Source organism: Zonotrichia albicollis, chromosome 10, assembly GCF_047830755.1.
Source record: "Zonotrichia albicollis isolate bZonAlb1 chromosome 10, bZonAlb1.hap1, whole genome shotgun sequence".
Classification (NCBI taxonomy): Eukaryota; Metazoa; Chordata; class Aves; order Passeriformes; family Passerellidae; genus Zonotrichia; species Zonotrichia albicollis.
The window spans coordinates 14,625,732-14,640,863 of record NC_133828.1 but is presented as its reverse complement, the minus strand read 5'-3'; positions in this window follow the sequence as shown (position 1 = coordinate 14,640,863).

The following is a 15,132-nucleotide window of genomic DNA, read 5'->3' as shown; positions in this document are numbered from 1 at the left end:
TGGCTTTCCACTGGTGGAGGGTCTCTGGTGGGGACTGAATTTGGCACTCCAGGCTGCCAAACCCACCCTGGCTTTTTACAGGGAGCACAGACTCCTCACACCCCCAAATTGCTCTTCTCACTGCTTAAATTCTAGCCCAGCCAATTCTTTGACTGTAAGTGATGCTTCATTTTTTCCTCACCATTTCTCATCTGCAGTTTGCTGGCCCCTCACATGAGGAGCTAACAAGAAAGCCAAGAGAAACCCAAACACTATTTGTATGAATTTATTAGCAGGAAGCCAATTTTTGCTCAATATTACAACTGTGTATTTTGGATTTAACAGAACATTCCTCAAACTGAAGGCCAGCAGAGAGGTAAGTGGTTTTTTGGACAAAGCATTTTCTGCCCCTGTGAAAACAGCAGCAGGAAACAAACTCCAGTGGTCAAAATTGGATCATAAAGATGAAAAACCATATGTGTTTCTGGTCTTTAAATTGCTACTCTACAGAGTGATAAGAGACATCATATAGAACCTTATCAGGATTTAATTTCCTAACAGAAATGAGAAAGGAATGTGCAAAGCCCCTCTTACATGAGCTAGCATTAGATTGCAGTACATGATAAAAATATCTTAACAGGCGTATACCTAAGGAAGATTACATTCCATCTCTTCTTCCTGAAGATGCTTTCTATATACAAATTCTTTCAAAAATAGCATATTTCTGGTTTGCTGGGCATGACTGTCTTCTTCAGGAAATGTTTTCTGGCAAAAAAACCTCCTCACAGTTTCTGTATCTTTTTAGTGCTTCTGTAATAATACCTGGAAAAATGCTCTTGATATAGGAGGCTTATGAATGAAACCTGTCAAAGTATACGTACTACAAAAAAAAAAGATTGCTAAATTTCTTTTAAATTTAATTCTTGGCTGTAGTCTTTGTCAAAGACAACACCACTTAGTGAAAAACCTGGTTTGGATGTATTTGTATTTTGTACCTACATCTTTGCCATGTCATTCTGCATCTGACTCTTGCATCCTAAATATATTTACTAAACCCCCCACATTCTATTCTATTTCTAGTCTCTACCAACTACAATGCTATTTCCAGATAAACTCTGATTTCCAAAGGGTTCACTGTGAGCAACGTTGCCCTTTTGATCAAGAAAATGAGCACATTTTAACACAAATTTTAGACTTTTCACATGGTTATGTGTTCACTGTGGGGACGCTATCAAGAGCATTTACAAACAACATGTTCAACATGTGACAAACACGTTCAGCCTCCATGTAGGGCCTCTGGGAACAGTGGAGACAAGCAGTGCTCTGGATTTTGGGATTACTTGCTCTGCTGGGAAATGGGCAGCATTTTAGGACAAGTGGCCATAGGAAATGAGGGCTCCCCACCCTCAGCTTCACCTTTCTCAGCTCTGGAGATTTTCCAGTTTCTCCTCCTCATGTTTTTAACCTCATCTAATTCTTAGAACCTGAAATACCTGTCACAACACTCAGAACAGGATTATTTGCTATACCATAACAAGTGCTAATCTCATTTTACAGCACTACAAGTGCCATTACAAGGAACAGTTTTTCCACAGCCATCTTGGATTTTTGTTAAATAAATTTTAAAAGGCTAATTATTAATAAAACACCCTAACATATGTACCCCACTACGACAGTGGCCATGCTGGCTTGTTTTAACAATTTCTGAGCTCTACCCCTATGATTAAATATATACTATAAATGCTTTCTGTGAGGTTTTTTTTTTTTGTTTGGTTGGTTTGGTTTTGGGGGGCTTTTTTGTGTGAGTTTTTGGGGGCTTTTTTGTTGCTGTTTTTTTTTCAGTGGCACTGCTTCCTAGAAACATCTCGGAGAAGGGTTTGGCTGTTTCCTGCCCGCTCTGCACATCCCCTGGGATGATGAGGCAGGGAGGATTTCCCACACTTATCTCCGGCGTGTCTCCTGCGTCAGGCTGTTCTGTGACTCTGCAAGCTCACTGCACATCCTGGGGCTGTGCCAAGCCTGCCTGGGAACACACACTCCCAACCAGCTCCTCATGCCACTACCAAAACCACCCAACCTTACAGAAACACGCTGCTGACTACACTCTGAAATACGTCTTGGTGTGAAAAAGCTTCAGAGAAGTAAAAATTTCAGCAGAATCTGACCTTTCCTTGGACATGCTTCAAGATTTACTGCAATGTTATGTTCCAGTTATAGAAACACCCCAAATGAATAAGCAGATATTTAAATTTTACAGATGCCACCCTAAGGAAAAAATGTAGTTAAACATAAATGGCATGATTACCTAATGGGCATAGCAAAATGTTAGAAAAATGAAGTGTTTGGATAAAACAGCAACGATTAATTTTTCATTTAATTTTTTTTTCTCAAATATAACATGCTTCTGGAGATCATACTTAGTGAACATACTCGTGGTTCCAGGCCCACACATTATTTTAATTCCATAAGGTGCGTGGGAGGTTTTTAAAATCCACATAATTTTGTGTTATTTTCTTTTTACATGTTAAGTTATTATCATCAGATGGAGGGGAAATTAAACATTCTGAATGTGTTAAAAGCCTTGGTCTTCTTGACTCCTATTACCAACTGCTAACTCTTGCTAAACTCATCCATTTTTGGAACATGAACAACCTTGATAACATCAGATGAAGACAAAATAAAAATAGAGCTTTGGCAAATCCTGTGAATTCAATTCCGGTATCTCGGAACACCGTGTAAAGCTCTTGACTGGCTTTGCAAATGGAACTCACTATATTAATACTGAAGCTAGCTCATTTCCTAACTTTGCTAAGAGCAGCCAGAACCATAGTCATGCTGCAATAGTGAGGAACTAAATAAAATCTAGGCTATGAATATAGCTGTGATTTGTTTTTTCCTGAGAAAGGTTTTGCAAAAAATATTCCTAAAAAACTTTGTATCTAGTCGTCCTTTCCTTTGGGGGTGCATTATATATGATATTTCCTCCTTTTTCTGAGAGTAGGCAGTAAAAGCCATCTTTTCCATCACCTTAATTATTGGGCTTTTAAGATGACCAGAATTAAAAAGCATTTCTTTCTTTATGCAGTCCTTATTTTGACATACGGTCCTGCACAGAGCACTTGGATTTCATCACCACTCAGACACACTGCAATAAAGATGCTTAATGAGCAGCAAGCCCAGTTTCTGCTTGTCTGGGTCATGTTTACATGGCATGATGCTTTGGGAACAGGTCCCTGGAGCACATATTCTGACATATTAACATGTGAAAAACCATCAGAAACACCAGTGACAACACTAGGGAGAGGCAGATGTAGATTTATATCTAAAGAAGGGTAATTTGTGCTGATGTGGGTACAATAAAAACAAATTCCAGTATGTACTAGGTAAAATCCTCTATTTTCCAAAATCATATCAGCTCTAGACAATCACATAAAGTTCAGGTGCTTTGCTAATAGCTTTTATTTGGTGGAGCACTGCATAAGTCTCTTTGCTACAGGGTGAGAAAAGATAATTGATAATTTTAAAAAGTATGGAATGCTTTAAGAACCACCAAATACCCTGAATAAATTCAGTTTCAGATTATAAAAAATAAAGCCTCCAATGTCAGGTGATTTCACTGCAGTCATAAATATCTGGAAGTTGTGTTATTATTTAATGCTTTCCTCTGTTCATAAGCCTCTTAGAACAGAAGCACATTCTCCAGAGATCATTGGCTTACTGTGTACCTAAAGAAATTAAGCTACAGTTCAATTATGGTAAATATATTTCATTTTCCCCCAGGAATGGGCAGGTGAAAGGGCTTAAGTTCAAATGGAAATTAGATTAACCATAATAAGAAAGTTCTTTAACCCCTAACTTATATAGTGTAGTCCTTGGGCAGCTTTTTGAGAGCATTCACAGCCAGTGTAGAAAACAAAGCACACAGAGCATATACCTCCATTTTTGTGATGGATTTTAAATCCATTCTCAAATCCTATCAGTCAACAATCTTTCACTTGGTAGCCATGTGTTCTCTCAAGTTTTTTACTAATATTGAAAACCTAATGTAAGCAACATGCAGCATTTACTGATGTCCATCAGTATCCCATATCACCACCCAAAACATGATACAACTCAGCAATAGATGTCTTTCCACTGGAAAATTTCCAGTACTTTGGCTACAGCCTTTACTTTCCATCTGCCAAATCAGTTTCACCATACTTTTAATGAAGTTTCCAGAAAGGAGTGGTTTTGCTGGTTGGGGACATTTTATCCTAAAAGGTCTAGCAGAAACCAATTTTTTTCCCATTTCTTTTAAAGCTCCACAACATGCTGAATATTGCACTAGGGATGGTTTTGCTGTTGCTGGTTTTGCCTTGGACTGCATTGCAATTTAGTGATCCATTAAAACGGTGGGGCCATACTTCTGGAAAGGACATTCACATCCCTAAATGCACTGAGGGGCCCTACTGGAGCCACTGAGCACCAGTCCACACCAACTGAGGAAAGCAAGCCTTGAAACCTCTACAAGGGGGGAGTTTGCTGAAACCAAGATACAGAAATGCCAATCTGTTGGCAATAAGCAGAATCAGAAACTGGAGATCTGGGTGGCTTGGCTGGCTGGTTTAAAATCAAGACTAAACCAGAGGTTGTCTAAGAACAAGGCTACCTGCTTCACAGACAGAGTGTGGTACATCAGAGAGCAATTAAATCCGACCCTCAGCATTTGTTTTTGTTTGAACTGCAGTCAGCACCAGCCATCGACCAGTAACAGCATTTAAACGGCAAGCAAGCAGTGTCACTGTTGGGCAAGAAACCGAAGCAGCAGAGATTAGGAAATACACTGCAGTGGGAAGGCAGCTCAGCACAGGCAGCAGTTATTTAGGGATTCAGTCGTGCCTGTGCTGCCCACAACAACAACAACAACTCTCCCTGCTGTATTTTCAGCAATGAGCTTTCTGCCAACAGTAACGCAGCAGCTGCAAGCTCCACTGAAGATTTCATCTTAATTACTACAGGGCTCCTGCAAGCCCTGCTAAGCACTGACCTTACAAGGACTGACTTGTGGCTCTGGAGCAGGGTGTGCAGCATCCCCACTTCCCTGGAACCAGAGCCTTTGGATGTGGAAAGCTTCATTCAAGCTCCTGAACACGTTGAATATTACACTGACAAGCTCACAAGCACCACCCCTGCTATTCCACCTCCTTCCAGCTCAGTTATTCCTGCAGGCCACACACAGTGACATATAATTTCTTACAGTTTGTGCTGCCATCCTACAAACCCACAAGAAGCCTCTTGCTCCAGCACATGGCAACACATTCCCTGCCTCATCCTGCTCTTGGAGTTAATCAGGACTACAGCATGGTTCCACAAGAAAAAAAACCTTCATTATTCAGCTGAGAAACAGATACACACACACATATATATATTCTATCCATATATCTGTAACTATTGCATCACTTTCACCTCCAGGGAATGCATAAAATATTAATGCTTTTCTAATGTATGGCTGGATTGCAATGTATAATCTTATAAAGGATTTCATAATGATTATCATACTAATAAGTTATAGACAAGAGACTCTGGGGCATATAAAAAGCATAGTCAAGCTCTTATGGGTGAGCTCTTGTTTTATACCCCATGCCAGATCCCAAATAATACATGGACTCCTGCAACCATGGGCAGGAAAAGAGCAAAACCTTTTGATTGGCACAGGGATCAGCTGCTGCTCAAGGAACTCCCTGCTCATGCTGGTAATTTCCTCTGCCATGTTCCCTGTGATTGATTTTCACAAGTAGGAGTGAAACAGAGTCATGCAAGCTGGGACACTGCCTAGAAAATAAATCTTTGGATTCACCTGACAGAATGAGTCAAACAGCAATATCATCAGGACCACGATACAGCTCAGTTCACCTTGCCAAAGAGCATGAGCATCTACTCAGGAACCTCACTCTTAAAGAAAAGCAGTTACTGCTGACAAAATGTGTTTTTAGTGGCAAATAGTGCCAGGCTGGGAGTGCTGGTACACTCTAATGGCATAAGTTAATGCTGTATCAACTTAAACCCCTCAAGGTTCTGGAACAATAGATCTGAGCGACAGAAAAGTCTTCTTTGTGATCTATTGAAATCAAATGAAAGGGAAAAGGAAAGGCAAATAGGTTACAAATACATCTGAAAGGAAATTCAATGGCTGAAATTCACTGCTCCTTTTCCTTTTACCACTTCCTGACAGTTTATTGCTCACATCTTGCTCAGGGCTACCTTTTGCCTATTCCTAAATGGTCCTTCTGGACAAGCTGTTTCTAGCTACCACATCCCTGTACTTTGCTATTTTAATGAAGAACCTTCTTAGTTATCACAAGGCTACTTTCCATTTAAAATTAAACTGCCTGGTTAGTCAATACTTAGCAGTAGTAGAACAACTATAAAGAGAAAGTTGTTGTCCTGAATTCTGCGGTCCACTCTTAGTTTTTACTGAACAGTGATAACTTGCACTGCTCTCCTTCACAGTACCTAGAAACAAAGAAAACCCCTCCAAGATCATCTCCTGATGTTCAAGTATAAAAAGTTTGCTGCTAGTAAATAGTTAAAATTAATGGAGAATGGATGAAAAATATCCCAGTGGGCATCTAGACATGACACTTAATTTGCAGCTCAGTGTTATTGCAATAACTGCCATTACAGTAAGACTTATAAATGTATTTACAAGTAAACATGTTCCAAACCATTGCAATACACAGTGCTGTTGGGGTAACACAGCACATAAAGAAATCCAAAAAATCAAAACCAATTTGCCACATACCTAAAAAGTCATACAACACTAATGCCAAAATTAACAATGCCATTATGCTCTATGAATGCAATGCCCTTCTCTCTTCCTTTGGACATACAAACCTATTCCCCAATCTCACAGCATCTCTATTTACATCCACTGCTGGTCCACACATGGCAGAAGAGTGCACACTTTGTGCACACTAAATCTGCCTCGGGATACTTTAATGCAAGAGTTATTTAGGGGGAGAACAAAGGCAGCCAGAGGGGCAAATGCCTCTGCACCAATTTCATAAACTCTGGGTGGAATTACTACAGGAGACACTGTACTACCTCTTGCTGGAGTTGAGAAATGCCATCTGATGGAAAGGATGAGAAACAGGAAGTGTGGGGAGGTGTTAAATGGTTTTTTTTTGCTTTTTGTTCCATATCCAGGTGAATACTTGAAAATATGGCAGCTGTAAAAGCCAAAGCCATACAGTTTTTTCCAGACAATTCATATTCAAATCTGCCTTCCGTTGTTTCCAGAAAGAATGTAAATTTCACCAGAAAATTCACATGCATCCAGAATGCATAAAACAAAGTTACAAATAGGGTAAAGAGTAAGATGATGTGCATTTTTTATGAGAATTAAGGCCACATAAAGGAGCTGCAGAAGCAATCCAAGCCCCAATTTCTGACTTGCAAACCTTCAACTCAAATCTTCCTCCTCCTTCCAACGTAAAAAGTACTAGTGACACATGGAGCTCTTTTACTGACAGATTTGCAGCCTCTCTCTCAAGCAGGGAAATCTGAACGACACCAAAATATGGTTTAAGAGGTTTGGAATACAGAAAGCTGCTACAAAGGTCCTTGTACATGGATCCCTGTATGGCATTCCTGGAACCAGATGGTGAATGGGATCAGTGTGTGCAGATTTTCTCTATCCTAACAAGGCAGAGGCCAGACTGGCAGGCTGAGCCTAAATTCCTCAACTCATGATCCCCCAGGCCCACAGAGCAGCTGAGCTACTACTGACAGGCAGGTGAATGTGAAACATGCTTTTTTATCTGTGGGATTATGTCTTTCACTATAGTTACTCTCTGCCTTTCTATCTTCATTTTCTCCACCTGATCAGGGCTCTCTTTGCTAACGCAGGCACCCTCTCTTTGACTTCCAATGGAATAATATTCAGTAATAACCAAAAAGGAAGGCTTACATAGTGATGCTTTGACTATACAATCACTAACATCAGAGCTTACAACAATTTCCTCTCCCCATTCCCTTTCTTCTCACTACACAACTCCAAATGTACATGCTTTACAAAGAGAGACTCACCTGCAGAATTACCAGGGAGGAAATTCTCAGGAGAGAGTTTTCTCCAACATCTGAGACTCACTACTGCCCAACTTCTGTGAGATCTCATTTCTGCTGCTGTCACAAGAGTTGTACAAGAAGAATTCCTTGATTTTTTTTTTACTCTTTGCTTGCCCAAAGAAGACTTCAAGTAATGCAGTAATCCAATATCCTAAATCTATGTTTATGCCATGCTGATATCACATGGAAGCACTGCCCTGCTGCAAAGGACTTAAAGATCCAACTCAAACGGAGAGTGTGGGGATCTTCAGTGATCTTTTGTATTTTATTTGCATCCAACGCACATATACCATGTTTTGTATTGAAAATAAAAGTTTTTCCTTCCACTCGGCAAATGGATCACAACAAATCACCTGTAAACCTCTACAGCCAGCAGGTGCAAATGTTCTTCCTCTCCCATTGAGCTGTATTCTGAGGGCCATGAAAGCACAACCTGTTCTCCCCCCTGTCTCTCACAAATCTTGAAAATAAAATGGTACCAGCTGCTTCAGAACAAACACCAAGAACATTCATTTTCTCTTAGACAAATGTAACTTTTACACCACTTATAGTGTTTTTCCACTTTTTTTACCCTACAGTCATCTCTCTGCATAAAAGACTCTCAAATGTGATACGGGTAATGTTGAAGAGAAGTATCCATCACCACTTCCAGGGATAAGGCACTGAGGAGAAGGGACTAAGAGCCTGACAGCATCATCAATCTAGCTGCACTTAGGTTAAAGAAAATAACCCCAACCAACCAGCAGAAATCCCTTCTCAGATCAGATTCTCTCCATCTCAAGAGTTTTGTCTACTGCATATGCCCACACACACACACACCCTCAGTAGCCAAAGTTTTCTGCCTTTCCCCTTCTGTCACTGCTTCCTGGATTAAAGTCAGCACCATCCCAACAGCCACTCTGGCTCCAGGGCAGGCAGCAGCCAGCACTTGGCATCACACCCTGCAGCTCTTAGCACATCCTGACAATAAAAGGGGAAGGATGAATCAGCTGGTTTAGAGTTATAGCATATCTTGGCCATTAGCAGAAAAAAAAACCTACAGGAGACAGTGCTGATTAATGCATTCCTCTCCTTTCTGCTTCTCAGCTAAGCTTGTAAAGGCTTGTCTGTCAACTCCTGCTCTTCCCAGCATCCATGGGGTTTCCTATGATATAATTATCAAAATGAACTCAAACAATGTTTTCTTGCTCTTCAACATCAACTATATTTGTAGAGGACATTACAGCTCAGGGAAGAGGGAAACAACAGTAAATCTGCAACAGCAAGGACAGCAAATAACTGCACTCTCATAAGCACTAAAGAGTTTTATTTGCCACACTAAGGATGAGATAAAGTTGTACCATAGGTATTCAAACGAGCTTGGAATTAGGGAGAGCAAAATATTTCTTCTCTTTCTCTCAGAAAGTAAAAAGGTGCCTCTGATTTTAAGGGATTGAAGTGGATGGCAGCATGAGTGCTGCTCACCCAGCCCCTGCCCTGAAATGGAAAGCACTGAAATCCCCATTTATTTCCCTTCCAGCTGCATCACCTGGGAGCTGGAAGCATGTTACACGCTGTGATCTCTCCCTGCTTCCTTCCAGCACGGCTGAGGCTGGTGGCAGAGGGGATTAGGCTCTGAGCTCCACTGGCTCCAAGTGTGTCATTAGGATGACTCACACCGAGGAGGAACTGTGGTTTTTGGTGACTCACATGATGGCTAGTTTGGAGCTTAAGCCCTGTGTTCAATCCTCAGCCTGCAATCCCCTCAATAATCTTCTAATATGAAGTTTAGTTCATACACAGGCCTGCAGAGCTCCCTTCGCTGAAATTAATTGGAAATGGATTGTGAAAAGCCACTCACATTAATCACCATGAACAGTGAAAAGGAAGCATACTTCTTGGGGTGGGCTCTTTTTTTCTTTCATTTTATCTTTCTAAAGCATTTCAGAAGGCCTGCTAACCAAAGTCAGCACAGTACAGTCAGAACCAGCAAAGGCTTTTCAGAAATCTTTGTAAGCACACAGCATCCCTGCATCACCAGAGGTAACAAACTGCCCAATTTAGGCTCAGGCAGAAAACAGCCCTTAAATGCAACATATCCACTCATCCCCCAGCCCCACCTTCCTCTGTCCTGGAGACATAGCCAGATGGCTTAAAAAATGTGTGGAATATGACATTTTAATTATAGATCACCTGCAGCTCAATGAGGAGAGGCCTCTCTGAAGAATAAGGAAGAACAATTAAAGAAAAAAAGGATAGGCTGGTTTCTAATTCTCCATCTCCTCAGATGGCACAGGGGAAACAGGAGCAGGGAACAGAGCGGATGACAGGCCAATTAAAGTTGTTCTTCTGGCCTGGGTGATGCTGGCACCAAGCCCAGATCTCATTCTCCTGGCATCTCCTTTGTGTCCTATGGCATCTTCCATCTGAGGAAAAGCATCTCCTGCAGCCCCACTGAGCCAGCTCAGGGCTCCAGCTGGCACTTACATTCTAAAGTTTTGGCTTTTGCTTCAGCAACTTGCTGGGCTCCACCTCATCCTCCACCACGACCAAGGAAATTATTTTTGGTGCAGAGGAAGTGGCTTGATAAGTGCATGCCATGGCTGACCCAGAACCATCCCCAAGGCACCAGCAGAGCTGGTGAGATTTTGGAGCACCTCAGAGCCACAGCTGTCCTTACAAGAGCACCTGTCCGTCCCCAGGGGCTGTGAGACCACAGCAGATCAAATGTCTGAGCTTTGCAATAGATCTTTGCTGTCCACGTGCAGTTAAAGTGGAATTATCTCAGCATTCCAATCCATAGGTTTTCTGGCATTACCAGTAAATGGTTTCATTCCTTGCCTGGCAGTTATTTCAGCTCTGAATTGCTCCCCATCACTCGGCTTCATTCCATCAATAACAACCTAATAAACGGACTTGAATCTTGCAGTAATGGATACTAATGGCAGCTTACCCTGGAGTAGCCTTTAATTAAAGCAATTTAGGCTCAGTTCTGGTCACAGCCCAGTGCTAGCCCATACCACTGAGGTTTTCTGCTTGGGATCCTGTAGCCCAGGCTTTTGGAGCAAGCCATGCAAGCAGAAAGAAACTGAATTTGTTGACTGAAGTGGGAAACTGTCACGGATGTATTTTACGAAAAATCCTTTGCCAGGATCTTTTCTCCTGACAAGCTGGCAAGTTTCAGCTTCTCATGTTTTGCTGCTTTGCAATGTGATTTGAAGAATTGCTTACCCAGAATGTGAAATTGTTTTTACTTGATGACCAATGACAGCCACCTGTGTCGAGGCTGTGCGCAGTCACAAGATTTTATTTCCATTCCCTTCTATTCCTTGCTAGCCTTCTGATGAAATCCTTTCTTCTATTCTTTTAGTCTAATTTTAATACATCATTTTCTTTTAACACAATATATATCGTAAAATAATAAACCAGCTTTCTGAAACATCAAGAGTCAAGATTCTCATCGCTTCCCTCATCCTGGGATCCCTGTGAACACCACCACAGGAAAATTCTCTCAAAGGTGTCTGAAAGGTTTCTTCAGCCCTCAGCAGCAAATATGCCCCACGGTTGTGGCTTTTTTAATATAAATGGCTTGTTTTAAACAAATCATTAATTATTTTTTTATGTGAAGTTTGGGGATCAGAAAACAAACTAGAGTACTATCCCAGACACCAGCCCAGATTTTAAAAGAGTTCAACAGAACAAAATGCTGCTGTTCTCTGAACATTTCCCAGATTTCACCCATTCCCTGAAAGAGATGGTGTTTTCCAACAGGTCTGATTTCAATCAGACTCAAGAATTAAATATTTCCCTTTCTTCTGTCCCTTTCTCAAGAGTTTACTATGCAACACTGTCACAGTTTATCACTCTTTTTGTGCTCTTTTAAGGCCCAAGGTTTTTTTTTGCTCTCTCATCTTCAAAGTGATTAATTTCTCTTTTTCTATCAGACCTTTAATGAGTGAGAAAATGAAGAGTGCAGATTGCCATGGTGGTCTGGGCAGCCTTCAGCAGCCCAAACAAGAGACTGCTCTGCAGCAAATCCAGCTCTGCCAGGACAAATGTTCCACAAACCTGGGAGGAGGCAGATGCTGCCATTTCATTTCTGCCTCCTATAAATGAGCCTTGTCATTAAACCCAGGAAGAAAACAGGGACTGGGACAATGCAAAAAAGATGAAAAAGCATGGAGTATTTTGGGCACAGCCATTTACAATTAAAGTGGTGCTGCTGTAAAGTCTCCGGCTAAAGCGTAACTAGAGTCAGGTTAAGATGATACAGAGAAAAACCTAAATACTTTCCTTGAGGAAAAACTTTGCATTTACCCAAATTTCTCCACTGATGCCATGCTTAACCAATGTCAGGTTAAGTGATCAGACTGTAGAGCATTCAACCAATTAACTCCCCTGAAGCATTTCCCAGCCAGAGAAATGCAGTGCTGAGCTGTAATAGCAGCAATCACATTTTTTAACTGATAATTGAATTAATTGCTGTAGACATTTAAATTTCCTAGCATAAGATAAGCACAGAAATGTTAACATCCAGATATTTCTATCAAAGGCAAGTGCTAATTTTTTTCAAGTCAATATTCCCATGGCAACTTTGTTGCTGCCAACAAGGAATATGAGACAATGACACACATCAAGTGGGTAAGATAAGAGGGAAACAGGGAATATACAAATGCCTGCAACTTCTTAATTCAGAGAACAGCAGAAAATAAAAGTTAGGCCCTCACAGTGGTGAAAACTTGTGCTGTGTACCCCTTTACATCCACTGACATAGTCTGGAAAAGGTTCCTCAGAGGTTATGGAATAATCCCTTCTCTTAGATTTCTAAATCGGAGAAGGCAGCCATCTCTCAGGAATGGTCTAGGAGCAGGGTAATCTCACTTGACACCACCACACAGACAAGACAATGCATCTCCTCAATTTCTGGACATGAAATTACTTGCACCTCTTGCCCTCTTGTTATTCCCTCTCACAGTCCTGCCTGTGCCTACAGACTCAGAAATGGAAAAATAAAATCAGGAGTAACTCCATGCATTACAAAACCTTCTTCTTCACTTGCAAGAACATTACAGGAAATTTCAGAAACTACATTACTCATAGGTATTTTCATAACTTTTCTTTTCCTCTATTATTTATCCTTCTCCCAGTTTTCTACTCCAAGACATTGCCAACAGTCAGTGACTTTCTTCTGTGTCAGCAAGTCTTCTGATCTTGTATCTGACAACCAAATTTTCCCACATTACTATAAAACCATTTACCCAGAGACTCAAACATAATTATGGCATGCTGTAATGTCAAGATATTTCAGCAAAAAAATTGTCAAATCAATTAATTGTCTGGGGATAGATGCACATATCTACTTTAAAAATTTTTGTACTTTAGCAAGTATATATGCTGGAAAGGAGACAAACTGTGGCATTTATTCTGTCTTGAGCCATTTGCTTACGCCACCATATAAAACAGGTAATTTTTATACCAGTGAAAGCAGTTTTTTATTTTTATTATTAAAGAATGACAAGCCAACCACAGATGAAGTTTAGATATGTCCTTCAAGAACTTTATTAGAAAATGAGAATTACATCTGAAATTTTGAGATTTACACACTGTATGAGGACAGCTTTCCCTGAATTTTGACTAAAGAGACAAACCCATACAGGCTGCAGGAAACAAACTGGTAGAAGCCATACAGCATGAGCTGTACCCAAAAGATGACCGCTCCCTCCTCTAATACAGTAAAAGGGGAGAAATAATATTTCCATTGGATGTGGTTCCACAAGGTGAGGAGGTCCAGCTAACACAGACACCCAAGGTTACTGCCCCATTACCACACAAGTTACATAAAATTTTGGCTTCTTCCCATCCCGGCAAATTTGCCATCAACAGAACTACACCAACACCTGGGCCCACCAGGCATCTTTCACTATCTTCTTACACAAAGAAAAACAAGGCCAAAGAACCTGACATTACCACATCTTATAAGGACACATTCAACCTGGCTTTGAACATCCTTACAGTTACAAAGCAGTTCAGAAGAGCCAAGGGCTCAATTCCCAGCCTCAGCTCCCAGATTTGAGGGCGCCAGTCAAGATCTACAGGGCACTTGGGAGTGAGCTCTCTGAGTGGCAGCTGAGGCAGAGGAGAGGCCCTGGAGTTTAGTCAATAAAACCAAGGACAGAGAGCACAGCCACAACAGAGCCCCAGAACAACAGGAGCTCCCACACAGAGTTCTGAAAAGGTAACTAAATCTGAGTCCTACCTTATTGCAGTTGTGATAGCCAGGATGCACAGAGTAACACTGTCCAAATTCAGAAGGCTTCAGGTACCAACCCACACAGAGTAACACCTCACCTCCTCAGCAGACTGCAAGCATCTGCCCTTCTTGTCCTTCAGCCCAGCCTTTTATCCCCTGCTGTTGATGCCCTGCCCCTGTGTGCCCTCTGTTCCCTTTGGTGGTTGGTCAGTGCCCCTGGGCACTCCATGGCTCGTTCCCTTCAACAGCATTCACCTGTCCTGCACAGCTGCAGCAAATTAGGGATGAGCCCCAATTACCCCAAACTGTGCCCACTGTGGATGAGCCCCACTCCCAATCACCCCAAACTGTGTGCCTACACCACCACAGCCCCAGAGCACCTTTGTCAGCATCCATCCCTTCTGAGGAAGCCAGGGTGGTTTTTTTTTTCCCCAAAAGGTTTCACTCTATGGCTCTGTAGTGCTGGCACTGAGAATATAACAATTTGACCAAAATGGGTTGAATGCTCAGGATAGACCACAAAGAGTTAAAACCACTGTGGCTGGAGCAGTTTTATATCCAGTAAGACTGCTAGCTGCTGTTGCTTTGCCAGGCATCTTTAGTACAGTACTGAGCACTTCCCAGCTTCTTCTGTCAAAGTCAGGGGAGGGGAAAACGCAGCATCAAACCATACTGATGCAAATTCAATTGCACTTGTAATAATAGCTGTCATCCTTATCACTTTCCCTGAGAATGTTTTCTGGGTATCCTCCTTTTCTCCTATACTGACAAAAAAAATATATATATTTGAATTCTTTTCTAATAGTTCATTCAGTGTT